This window comes from Mycteria americana, chromosome 7 (genome assembly GCF_035582795.1).
Source record: "Mycteria americana isolate JAX WOST 10 ecotype Jacksonville Zoo and Gardens chromosome 7, USCA_MyAme_1.0, whole genome shotgun sequence".
Classification (NCBI taxonomy): domain Eukaryota; kingdom Metazoa; phylum Chordata; class Aves; order Ciconiiformes; family Ciconiidae; genus Mycteria; species Mycteria americana.
This window is the reverse complement of record NC_134371.1, coordinates 54,611,612-54,624,764: the sequence shown is the minus strand read 5'-3', so window position 1 is coordinate 54,624,764 and position 13,153 is coordinate 54,611,612.

The following is a 13,153-nucleotide window of genomic DNA, read 5'->3' as shown; positions in this document are numbered from 1 at the left end:
GACCTACTTCCGATATACCAGATACATAAACGTACAACAAAATTTTGAAAGCCTTGCCTTGAAACCACAATACATTATGGATTACACCCTTGGAGTATAATCTAATACAAACAGCATTCAGTTCTTAAGGAAATACGAGACAGAGAATTTACTGAACGCAACCACACAGTCTAGGCCCAATGTCTTTAGCTGTATGTCTCAGCAGTCTGCTCTGGTGTATGCGAATTTAAACGAGGCAGTACACTTTTCCTCTTTGAATATTTCACCAATTGATTCCCCCTGGCTGAATTCCCAGAGTCTGAGTATCACAGTCCCCTAATGAAGACTTCATAGCATTCTTTTGAACTGATTCCTGCCAATATCAAAGTAGCACAGCAGAAACAAAAATACTAATGTGATGTTAGAAGTCACAATTGTTAACTTAAAAAAGAAGCCTTGGTATGCAGGTTAGAAAAACATGTAGTTCAAGAAGGAGATTGACAAATTCATGGAAAACCTGGAAACAAATAAAATGGCCATTAGAGAATATAACTTTGGTACTACTCAAATAGCAAAATGGGATTTTAAATAATGAGTGCAATATTGTTGTATCTAAAACCATTTGTTCCACACAAAGAGCAGGACTAAGAAATGGCAACATGAGGACAAGTGCTTTAAGAAGGTAATTATGAGCCAGGCTGTTATTTCACGAAATGAAGTTAGGAAGGTTGAGTAACTGCTCTATCTTTGATCAGTTGTACTAAATATAAAAAGATTCGCTGGAAGAAAAAAATATTTTCTAATTATCTGGACCATCTGATGAAAGGTGCCACACATTCAATAACACACAAACCTGCCCATGGTTTTTCAATGCCTTCATGCATTGTTTACATTTATAGTATTTGATTACATTAAAAATAAGGTTTGTTAAAACTAAATGCCTTCTTGTGGGGGCCTAAAAAAAGAATCACAGTTTGACATGCAACATAATTCAAGATTTTATTTCCCATTTAAATTACCAATTTCAAAATTTCCAACCCAGTTTATATTTTAGCAGGGCTGAAAAATGTGGGATGTTTGGATGTGATTACGTGTTTATAATGCTACTACCTCCATTCCCAGTGCCTTGAGACTTTGCAGTTCCTTTTTGGTTTCTTTAAACCCATATCAATAGTTTTAGTCTAAAATAACTTTGCTTATTAAAATCTGAAGTTGTCCTGATTATTCTAATACAACCAAATGACATTTAATTTAGGAGAAATTACTCTGAACGTGCGATTTAGGAAAGGAAGAAATTGAACAGACTTTCTCTATGAAACATTTGGGATGTAGTTAAATTGGTTTTGGTTGTTCAGAAGGGTAGTGCAAATTTAAATCCTACAGGCAGAGCCAAACTAGCAATGCAAGGTAGTATAGTCAGTTAATCTTGTGGTGTTCAGTTTGTTGGGTCTGCGCTGTGAAATTGCTCCTGAGGCTTTCATGTGGAAAATGAGAATGTTCTTTAATGGCTGATGGGGGAATAAAGAAGTAAATACAAAGAAACTCCTACAAGCTCTTCATATTAACTGCACTAAATAAGTGTAACTAACTGCATTAAGTTATTGATTTATCAGGGCTTGACCAAATAGTATTCGCTTTTGTTCTTTTGGGGGAAAAGGATGAAAAAAGAATGTTAGACAAGCCAACTGCTAACAGGTTTCTGAAAAATGATACTGTTTATGCCTCCAACTCTTTCTGTAAACTACCCAAGGAAAAACTAATAATGACCTCAAGTGGACTAAAGCTCATTGGCTTTAGCTAACAAAGTTTATCATCTCTCAAGTAAGATGTACTTTCCTGAAAGGCTGTACCATTTTCAATTAGGTCCATCCTCTTAAAAAAATGGTAAGTGTAGTAAACAAGCGCAGGACAAGATGTTACAGGAAATCTACTTTGTTGCTATAATCAGATCAACGCATGTGACAATTTTGTTATTGCCACATATCACAAAGACTGAGGAACTGAGCTAACCATGTCAGTTTATTTACAATTAAACTGTTTGAATTATGTGCACTTATGGAAAAAGTCAGTGTACTTAGGACGGAAACAACTTGGAGACTTTTACTTCAGACACATTTGGGTATTTTCCACTCTGTTGAAACTTACAGCTACAGTGGCTTTGTTCACAGGGAGATCTGACAAGAAGTTGCAGCCATGTGTTGGTCCCATTTGAGCTGCAAAATCAATTCTAGTTGGTGATTAAACTTGCGAACCATTTTAAAGGCAGAACAGTATATGCGTATGGAAGTTTTAGGGCTTTTAAGTGCAAGTCCCAACAGTGAGTTTCAGCAAATTTGAATTCCGATTACCTTTCCCGTCCCCAATTAACAGAAATGCAGGTTATGTGCACATACTGTAAAATCACTAAAAGCATCTTGTTTCCCTAACTTGATAGAAGTGCTTAGCCTACTGAATCTTACCTGCCAGGTACAGCGTAGGAACCATTTGCTCCATTAGGGGAAAACAACAAAAAGAGGAGAGACATGAGAAATATCTACTGAACATGCTGCTCTGTCTACAGTACCGCACATGTATCCAAACCATATCTGTATGCAAGAATTAGCAATTACACAAGTTACTGTATCCACACAGAATTTTAACTATTTCACATATGCACTCTGGTTCTTAACATAAACAAGATTAACCAAACAGTTGTCTGCTACTTTCACAGCAATTATAGAGTGGCAGCTCCTAACATCTCTTCAGTTTAGTGCAATTGTTTTCCCATAAAGAAGAGGAAGAAAAACATACACCATTTGAAGCAGAAACCCTTTTGCACACCAAAACTTAATTTCAAATTTCTGAACGCAACCCAAACATTAAGTTGTTTGGCAAGCCAATTCAAAGCTTTGGTTTGAAAGGGATAAAGCACATCTGATCATGCTGTTCAATTCTTGTCCATCTGTTTTGCTTAATAACACGTATTCTATTTTGTGTGTGTTGAAGGTAGGGAAAGATTTTATAGTTGCAAGAACAAAGTTCAGTAAGCTTAACCACACAACATTTTAAAACCTCTCTCTGCAAATTGATATTATACCCTATGCTCAATCCAGGCTGAATTTAGAGTCAGGGAAGCATGACACTGTTGCACTATACACTACTGGGATCATTTAGAACAACTTTTTATAGCCTCACAAATTACAGATAACAAGAACTTGAAAGAAAACAAAACTTACATTATGTCAATGCCTACACCAATGAAACCATTGTACATCTTCTCTACCTTTTCATATATTCACTCAATACCAGACACAAGAGTTGTCTTACTGAGGAAAGACTAAATTAAATGCAGTTCTTAAACATAGATTTAGGTGATCAATGAAGACAAGAGTAATGCTATTTCTCTGCAATCAGACAAATGAGTAAAGTTAAGCTTAAAAAGACACCCCCAAAACCTGAAAGACCTCATATGTATCCAAGGTTGTTGAAAATAAAGCATCATGCTTTCTGAAATAAATACAAACTAAGTCATATAAATTACACTGATGAACAGTAAAGCATTTGTGCAATATCATTTTCATTTCATAATGCTTGCTTTACAGTTTGTGAAAGGTATAAGAATTTTTAAAGCAATATTCAAATAAAACTGTTCAGATAGTCCTACTAGTAACAAGATGAGGAACTGTTGCATGTTACCTAAGCATTTCAATATTTTAATGGGTAAGCAACATGACCCCATAGTGTCAATTTTTACTTAAGTCTCCTGATTGTTACTAATCAAGGCAGATATTATGCTTCTTTCTCCAAAACAACTGTCAGTGATTAACTTCCTTCCTGTCTGACCCCAAAATTGTAGTTTCAGGCAGGTCAGTTGACTGACCATCTGTCCTCAAGAGATATAAGGCTGAAGTGTCATGTTGTGGCCAAGATTTTAGACCTTGTAACCCGTATTAAGCACACATTTAGATTATAAATGGATTTGGCCTTCGTGAGAATCCACCTCTTACAGTTCCTTTTGCAAAAGCAGAGTGGTTTTGTTTCAAAGGCAAACAGGGTATGACACAGTATACTATTACGTAAATACAGTCACCCACACAAGAAAGAACAACTTCCCCGAGGCTTCCCACTGCTCAAATTGTCTGGCAAACTACCTTTTCACACACACAATAGAGTCCAGCTGGACCAAGGAATCACAGTTATTTACCATAACGCAGACTCTGACTTTCTTCTAATACCAGATAATGAAGCCCTTTAATGCAAAGTTAGATGAGTTTTTAACACAGTTCTTTGAAATATTTTCATGTATTACTGCAGGTTTAATTATCAAGAAACTCACTACTACTCAAAATACAGATTTGAAAACTTACTTTAGCAACCAATGTGAGATTTAAATTCCATTTTCGATGGCAGAAGTTACTGTTTACTAATCCCTTTTGTCTCTGACTGACAAGCAATGAGAGAGTAAAAAAATACTGTGTATTTTTGAACAGCTGAGTGAGAAAGGTTCTCTTTGCCAGAAGAAGCAGGGACACACAGGTGGTATCCCCTGCTGCAAAACTTTAATAACTTTTAGACTAGATCCTCTAACATTTTAGACTGTTAAGGAAGAAGGAAGGAAAAGCATTCCAGCAGAGTTCGAGTAATAAAAAACTGTTATCTTAGGCTGGCAAAAAGAACTGACATTATGCTGTTTATCTGGAGGTTTATGTCTGATGAATGGCAGCTAAGTGACACAGAACAGACTCCTGAGAGCAGCGTGATGTGCCTACCTCAGGTCTGGCTGCTACAGAAGAACCTGGATAGCATAAGACCCTTCATAGCACTTCTGGTCAACCTTCTCTTTTTTGAGTTTTCTTTTTTCCATTATCATTGACATTTTCGAGTATGTGATCTGTTCCAGAGAATTAGCCTATCACCGTGAGCTGCTGAAGTAAGACTCCACTCAGAGACAGAATACATATTTTTAATTCTAAATGAAAATAAAAAGGATAGGTTCATTTTCAACTGTCTGCTTGAAAGACATTTTTAAGCAATAAAGCCAGGAGACAAGTTTAATAGAATATTCAAGGCAAAAATGTCTTTCCAAATTTGTTTTATTTTAACAACTCTAGGGATAAATTAATTTATTATGTGATTAAATTAGAACCTCACAGTGACAATAAACCTAGTCCTGCAGAGTATTACACTCACTTGGGAGGAATAGAACTGTAACTAAATAAAACCCCCTAATTTGTATCTAACATATCTTTAAAAAAAAATAATTGATGTGATGCTGTAGGTAATAATGGACAAAATACCAGTTGGAAGAAAAAAAATGTGTTACCATTCTTCTCTAATCATATGAAATGTGTTCTAGTTTAGAATTGGGATAAGTCTTAAACAAAATAAGACTTCAATACCCTTCAAAGCACATGCTTAACTTATCTTCCTTGCAAGAAGTTTAAACTTCACTTTGAAATATTTACCGAGAGCAGCATTACTTGTATGATGCTAGAATAAGAGTAAAGTGTCTGAATAGTGCCTTATTTCAGGCGTCTTCAATTCATAACTCTACTTGCTTATCAGATTTTGAGGTGCCAAAAGCTCTTTTAACAGCAATCCAAACATTTATATATAGATGAGTAATAACTATACTAGCTAATGTCAAAACCTGATGATGCAAGTTACCAAAAATACATGATTAACTCATAAGAAAGACAAAAACCATAAGATAATTTTTAATTGATTCTAAACAACAAAAAAATTTCCCCAATATAACAAGTAGATTTTTGTTGTATTTGCTGAGACAAACTATAACTCACAATCAGCTTATTTGCCTTAGGGCATTTTTACATATAGTAGTCAAACTAGCACCAAAAGAGCTTAACCAATTCCTAAGGATTTCTCAGTAAAATACGTGTATGAAAAAGAAAAATAGTTCTGTGTTCACATTTAGCATCTTACCTTCTGCAGAAATATGAAGGCCATTTTGTTAGCAATAAAATGATGACATAACTACTAAACCAGTAAAGTATTATGCTTGCCCTTTACAAAGAAAAACACATATTTTCCGATTTCCATATTTAAGACTGAGGGGACAAAGCAAGACCAAATAGAAAAAGGAATAAAAGCCTGTCTTCAGCAATAAGAAGCTGAATTGAACACAAAATGGCTGTAGCTTCCTGCAGAAAGCAAACTTAGAGCAGGTTAAAAGAAGACAGCTTTGAAAAAGAGTCACTCTACAGGCACCTAGATAGGCACCAGGAAAGTAAACAGTATCAGAGATATCGACCAATTTGCTGACTTGTACCCAAATCACAAAATTAGCAATTAATTTCATACATACTGTTGAATTCTTTTGTCCGTCTTTATCACTTTACTATTATAGAAAGTTTAAGAGATACTAAAACTGGCTCTAGCTAGAGATCATGTTGCCAGACTCAGAAAGATGCCAAGGACAAAACAAAAAAATGCTAACATCTTTGCCTGAGCCCTGACAATTATGCCATCCAAGAACATATATATATATATATATATATATATATAATCTTCAGCCTCAGAAATAGTTTGTGTATCATGCAAAGATTAAAAATAAAAGTAAATATTTTAATTAATTCTGCAGTTCTCACAACTCCTACATTCTGGAAAGAGACTTTAGATTGTTTCCTACTCCTTGCTGTTGTGGCATCCTAGTCCCTAATTAAATATGTATACATATACATAAATATATTGCTGTTACATTAGCTGTGCCTGCTTGTGCATGCAGCAGGAGAGCCTGACAGCTCCTTTAGCTGAAAAAGTGACACATCTAGGTTCCTTTCAAAAAGGAACCGCGCTTAAAATCTAATTATCTAATTTCTATCCTTGTTTGTAACTATGAAGACAGGATGAGGCTCCTGCTTAAAGGAAAATCGTAACAAATGCCAAACATAGTGTGAAAGCTAACAGTAAACAGCTGTAACGCTTAAGAAACAAGTCTTACTGGCCACAACAGTCTCTCAGCCCATACCAATTCCTTGATTTCTGTTGCTGCTCTTGGTCTCCCTTATCAGATCAAATCTAGTGCCCCATGTGCCTGTTTAATCCCTTCCCTCTTTACCCACCTCTTAATTATATATTTCCATTCCCTGACAGGTTTGGAGTGAAGCTATTAGGGGTGCTACTTACAATGTTGGGCAGCTCTTGCATCCCTACAGCCCGCTTCTCACATCAGCTCCACTGCTGCTGGCAGCTACTCCTTCGCCTTTCCAGGGGCAGTGTGGAGTGAAAACCCAGCACTCCCATGTCTACCTGGTGTGAAGCATCTCTTTAGTATTGTTTGCACCTTAGATCAGCAGCTACCCCTTCTATCTGAAACAGGGGCCTGCCTGCAAAAACAGGAAGGGGTTGTAAGGCTTTACTTTACAGCATACACTGGCCAGAAATACAATTTGCTCTGATGATATCATGATTGTTACCAGTAGAATTGCTTACTACCACTGTGCTTCTTTTTTAAATCTTAAATTCAGCCAGGAACAGAAATGCCTGATAACAGCAAGGGCCAATGATGGGAGCTGATGCTAGAATAGCTGGTATTAAAGTGTGGAAGTCTAATAAAAAAAGTTGATTTATCACAAAGCTATCTAACTACACTGACAGAAATTAAAGTGCATTTGTCACAATTAGCCAGTCATACCTGACCTATACTAGGAGAGACTAACAGGGCACACCTGACCTGAATCATTTCTTAATTTTACTTTTTGCTTCAAATTTGGATGGTGAAGGGAGGTTAATTAGGTAGCCAGACATTCCTTTGAGTCTCACTGTATCTATGCTACAGCTGGCCTATTAGCAAGAGCTGCTTCATGTGTCTGCTCCAATTTCTGAGCAGATGCACAAGAAAAGAATATTTTGACTTTTCCTCTTGTCATATACAACACTGAGATGTGACTATAAAATGTACATTGTGCAAAGAGTGATTGGGAGTTGAGAGGTACCATGCATTCAACATGATGCAAAGCCAACACAAGTACAGGGTACTCAATGTCAATCAGACAGAGGCTTAAAAAAAGCATGAGAAGAAAATGGAGTACTGTACATAAAATACATTTCTTATAGGATAGAATATTCATTCCAGAGGACCCTTAAATGCCAACAGTCTTTAAGGTGGGTGAGAGACTGTGCTGTTTTTTTCAGAACCTGATTACCAATTTTCCTTTTCATATGGGAAAGCAAAGCGATGGTTACCTCAATTCCACAGCTTTTTTTCTCAATGTCTCCTGAATTCAGAGGTTTTTGCTAAAATACCAATCATCTAGTCATACTTTATGTTTGTCATAGGTATATATTGAGTGTTTCATTAAGATAACTTAGGAAGATGTACATATCTGGCACATGACGGCCTACAATAACAAAAGCAACAGGACTCTATCCTGCATTCGTACAGAATTTCATTCATTTCTAAATAACTTGTGGTTTCAACATGGAGATTCCTACATTCATTTGCCATTAGGATAAGTTTTCAACCTCAGAAATAGTTTGTGTATCATGCAAAGATTAAAAATAAAAGTAAATATTTCAACTAATTCTGCAGTTCTCACAACTCCTACATTCTGGAAAGAGATTTTAAATTGTTTCCTAGTCCTTGCTGTTATGGCATCCTAATCCCTAATTAAATATGTATCAATGATACAAAAGTTTCTAAATTGAGAAACCCACTATGAAAAACCTGTTTAAAAAAGTCTTAAATGTAGGCTCTTCAGAGTGATGGAATTCTGCATGTCATTGCTGATTTTTTGAATTTCACAGTGAAAACTATTGCTGCTTCATCATCCACTTGCCTCACGACTGAATGCCAACATTCAACTCTAAAAGTTGATTATTTCTGTCAATAAGGCAATTTGAAACTTGAGTTGGTCTGAACAGATTACAATGAAGCAGTTGCAGCACAGACAAGGGCTCAGTTGTCTTTCAGTAACTTTACCTTACCCGAGATCTTTGCTTCTCACACTGGGGATGTTTATCTGTAGCTCTAAGCCTCCCAGAAAGCTGAAATGTACTAAAAGGTAATAGCATTTTGTAGAACTATTTTGTAATATCTGTGCATGCCACTTTTTCGATATGTAAGTTTTCAAAAACAACAATTCATACCCATAACTTGCATACAAAGTCAGCCTGTATATAAAAGAAGTACTAACAATTTTTGAGACTGAAGTGAGTCCTACTTGAAAATTTGACTGTTACAAAGTGTCGTGGTTTAACCCCAGCCAGCAACTAAGCCCCACACAGCCGCTCGCTCACTCCCCCTCCAGTGGGATGGGAGAGAGAATCGGAAGAGTAAAAGTGAGAAAACTCACGGGTTGAGATAAAGGCAGTTTAATAGGTAAAGCAAAAGCCGCACACGCAAGCAAAGCAAGACAAGGAATTCATTCACTCACTGCTTCCCACGGGCAGGCAGGTGTTCAGCCATCTCCAGGAAAGCAGGGCTCCATCAAGGGCTCCATCACGCCTAACGGTTACTTGGAAAGACAAACGCCATCACTCCAAACGTCCCCCCTTCTTTCTTCTTCCCCAGCTTTACGTGCTGAGCGTGACATCCTATGGTGTGGAACAGCCCTTTGGTCAGTTGGGCTCAGCTGTCCCAGCCGTGTCCCCTCCCAGCTTCTTGTGCCCCCCCAGCCTGCTCGCTGGTGGGGTGGGGTGAGGGGCAGAAAAGGCCTTGACTCTGTGTAAGCGCTGCTCAGCAATAACGAAAACATCCCTGTGTTATCAACACTGTTTCCAGGCCAAATCCAAGACATAGCCCCATACTAGCTACCATGAAGAAAATTAACTCTATCCCAGCCAAAACCAGCACAAAAGAATAGGCTGTTACCTTTACAAATTGATATTTTGTTTATTTTGATTGTATCATACAGTATAAATTCCTTTGATAGATGTGCCTAGGTCAGTTTTCAAGTTATTTCAACTAAAATTTTATCTGCATCCTTACACAAAAGATTTTTTTTCCCTTTAGAGAGATGAATCTAAGAAGAAAGGAAAAAAACCCTACGACTTCTATTTTCAATAATAAAACCTGTGCTTTTTTCACAGGTGTTTCTTCATTTTAAGCAGAGCTTAACCTCTGTTTCTTGCCTATAAACATGTATGGTTATAATCCCTTGACAAGGATTTTGCGAAGTGACAGTTCAAACTGTCAATCATTTCTTCAGGGTCCATGACTTCATGGTTAAATTTGGTTTTGATACATGTGCAATTAAACATTTCACACTGTTTCAGAACCTTCATCTTACTCCCTTCAAAGTTAATGTACCATCATTGCTGTTTTATACTGCAAAGTGCATTTGAGACAAAAACTATCATTAACTTAACATGCAATTCAGAGTCCATTCACTATACGATGTGCCCTTCAGTTTTGCTGTATTTAATATTTTAGCACAAGGATACATAACTTTGCATTAATCTTTATTAAACATAACTTGCATTTTTACAGCGCTATTCCTAAATTACTTGGAACAGCAAATGGATCTGCAACATCAACATTGTTAAGAAAGCTTACTGTCTCGTCTTGATTTCTTTCTACTTTTATAGGATTAAAATAAAAATAATAAAGTAGAGACTAAAGAAACAAGGGTATCAGAGCATTTTTCCAGTACTGTGCACAGTAAATGAGATGAGACTGGATTGAACTTCACAGATCTGCTAATAATAATGGGAGTTGTAAGCCTAACTCAAAGCTCAAGAAATTGAAATTATAACTGACCTTCTTTTGATTTTACAATTCTACCATTCTCATTTTCCAGCTCTCCTAAAATACTCTCAATTGTAGTATTTCATTATACCCTAAATGATATTAAAGTTATTACCAAAGTTTACAGCACTGCAAAAGTATGTATTCAGAACTCTGAGTACAGATATAAAAAATGAATTGTGTAGCTTATACTAAATTAAAAGCTTTTAAATAACGATTTAGGTTCTGGAGTTATATATCCTTTGGGATACCATATGGTACACCCTCTCTCTCTGTCTTTAGTGTAATAGACCAAAGTGGGGTAAGTGTGTTTGAACACCACAAAATACTACAGAGAAACTCAAAAACACCGCTCTGGATTGTGAATGCTCTTGTCTTCAATGGTGCACAGTTTCTGCTGATAATCGATTCTGGATAATGGCAAGCTGAGGAAGTCCATTTTTTTCAATCTGTTGTTGTGGATTGTACTTTATCCTCTATTTCTCTCAGATTGAACACTAATAACTGATCCATTTGAAATAGCACGAAATCCATGAATTTTGAACCCATAAAATTAAATCCTGAGAAATCTTTTTCTAGTTCACTTACAATGTACATACTTTCCTGACTGGTAGACTCAAAAAGACATGCAACCTTAGCCTATGGATCCTGTTCTGCAGCCCCCAAGCTTCATTGCTGTGTCCTGTTTAAACAAGAGGATAACAAACAGAGTCACGACTTAAACATTTACTGGTGGCCTCAAATCTTGAGTTTCTTGGTCAAAGTCAACTAATTATATTCTTCACACATTTCTTTATTTACAAAGTATACAAGTGTGTCTACATTATTACTACAAAAGACATTGCATGTGGATAAAACAAACCAAGAAGACATTTTGATTTCAGTTAGAATCATGAAGGTCACTGTACAGTCAGGTTCATGGAGCTAGAGATTATAACTTCTTGATTTTTTAGCTTATTGTTACTATATCTTTTCTTTTTAATTATTTACCAGACAAACTTCAGGACACATTAGAATTCATCCACTGCAATGCTGTCTGCGCATGGCATGCTTAATACTGTTATTCCTCCAAATTCTTTTTACATCAGTTCTGCAAGCATCCTATTCATGTCAAAGGGAATTTTATTTTTATTTAAGACATACTGCAAAACAACTATTTTACATAATAAACAAGGTTTCCATCCAGTGCTGATATACTGGTGTTTTGTTTTGTTTTTTTTTTTTAATGGTTTAAAGGACTAAAAAACATTCTAAAGGTAAGAACCAGAGTCATACACAAGACCCTGGGAACCAGAATTTGCAGCTGGCTAAGCTATTCGTCTGGAAACTCAGTTCAGCTGCAGTTGCTATTTTTTTCTTATTTATGTGGGATTGGCCATGGAGTGCAACAAAGAGTCCTTGATACTGGAAGGAAAGCCACAAAATTTGATTCTTTTTTTTTAAACATATAGAATTTCTATAGAAAGAGTCAGAAGTCACTCTTGCTCTGGAGATATCTGCTGTAGTGTATGTGTGTGCATGTGCTCTATACAAAACATTATGTTAAGATAAATTCATATTTAACAATTAAAATCACAAAAAGTTAGGCAAAGCAAAAAATAAATCTCTATCAGTATTTTTAACTTGGCCCATGTTCAGACAGTATCTGTTTCTGGGGATACAGCTAAAGGCATGGACATGAGAATGGAAAATACATAGACTTATTGTGCTTACAAGTTGTCACATTTTCTGGAAAGATTATTGTCCATCCAGTAGCTCAAATTTTAAATTTTGGAAGAATGTTCACAGAATAAGGAAGAATTATTTTTCATTAAGCTCGTGCTAAGTACATTGCAAAAAGCTTTTATACAGTTTTATCCATACAAATCAATGTATTACCATGTAAAGTGTATGTTCCTTATAATTTATTAAAAAATTATGGTTTTTTTTCTCTCTCTAGCCATGAAGTCAGGCTCTTGGAGTATAATGATTTAAAATGGAATAAACTTCAGCTGGACAGAATATGCAATGATTTTTAGAAACTTCTCAAACCCACTTCATATAGTTTTTAAAAACATAATAATGACAGAATAATGTCCACACTAAACCAGGGTTTGTTGGCGAAAAAAAATTTTTAAAATGTCATACACAGTCTGATCTTGTTACCTTTGAAGATGGGAGTCAGAAAGGCAATATGAGAAAGTAGTAAATACAGCGAGTTACATCAAAAAGAGGTTGCAATTACAGAGAAAGGTTTGTTCCCTATGTTAATCTGCTCATACATGCTAAGCAAAATCGCTGGCAAATGTCTATTTACTTCTATACAAGCACACGAATTGTTAAGATCTCTTAATTACCATAATGTTTATTCTGGTAATTTACACTCATTTACTAACATAAACTACATATTTCATATGGAGAAACACATACAGATTTCTGGGATATAAAAACATATCCAAGTTCAGTATAGTTGCCCCACTACAAAATCAAAAATCAGTTACAAAGGTC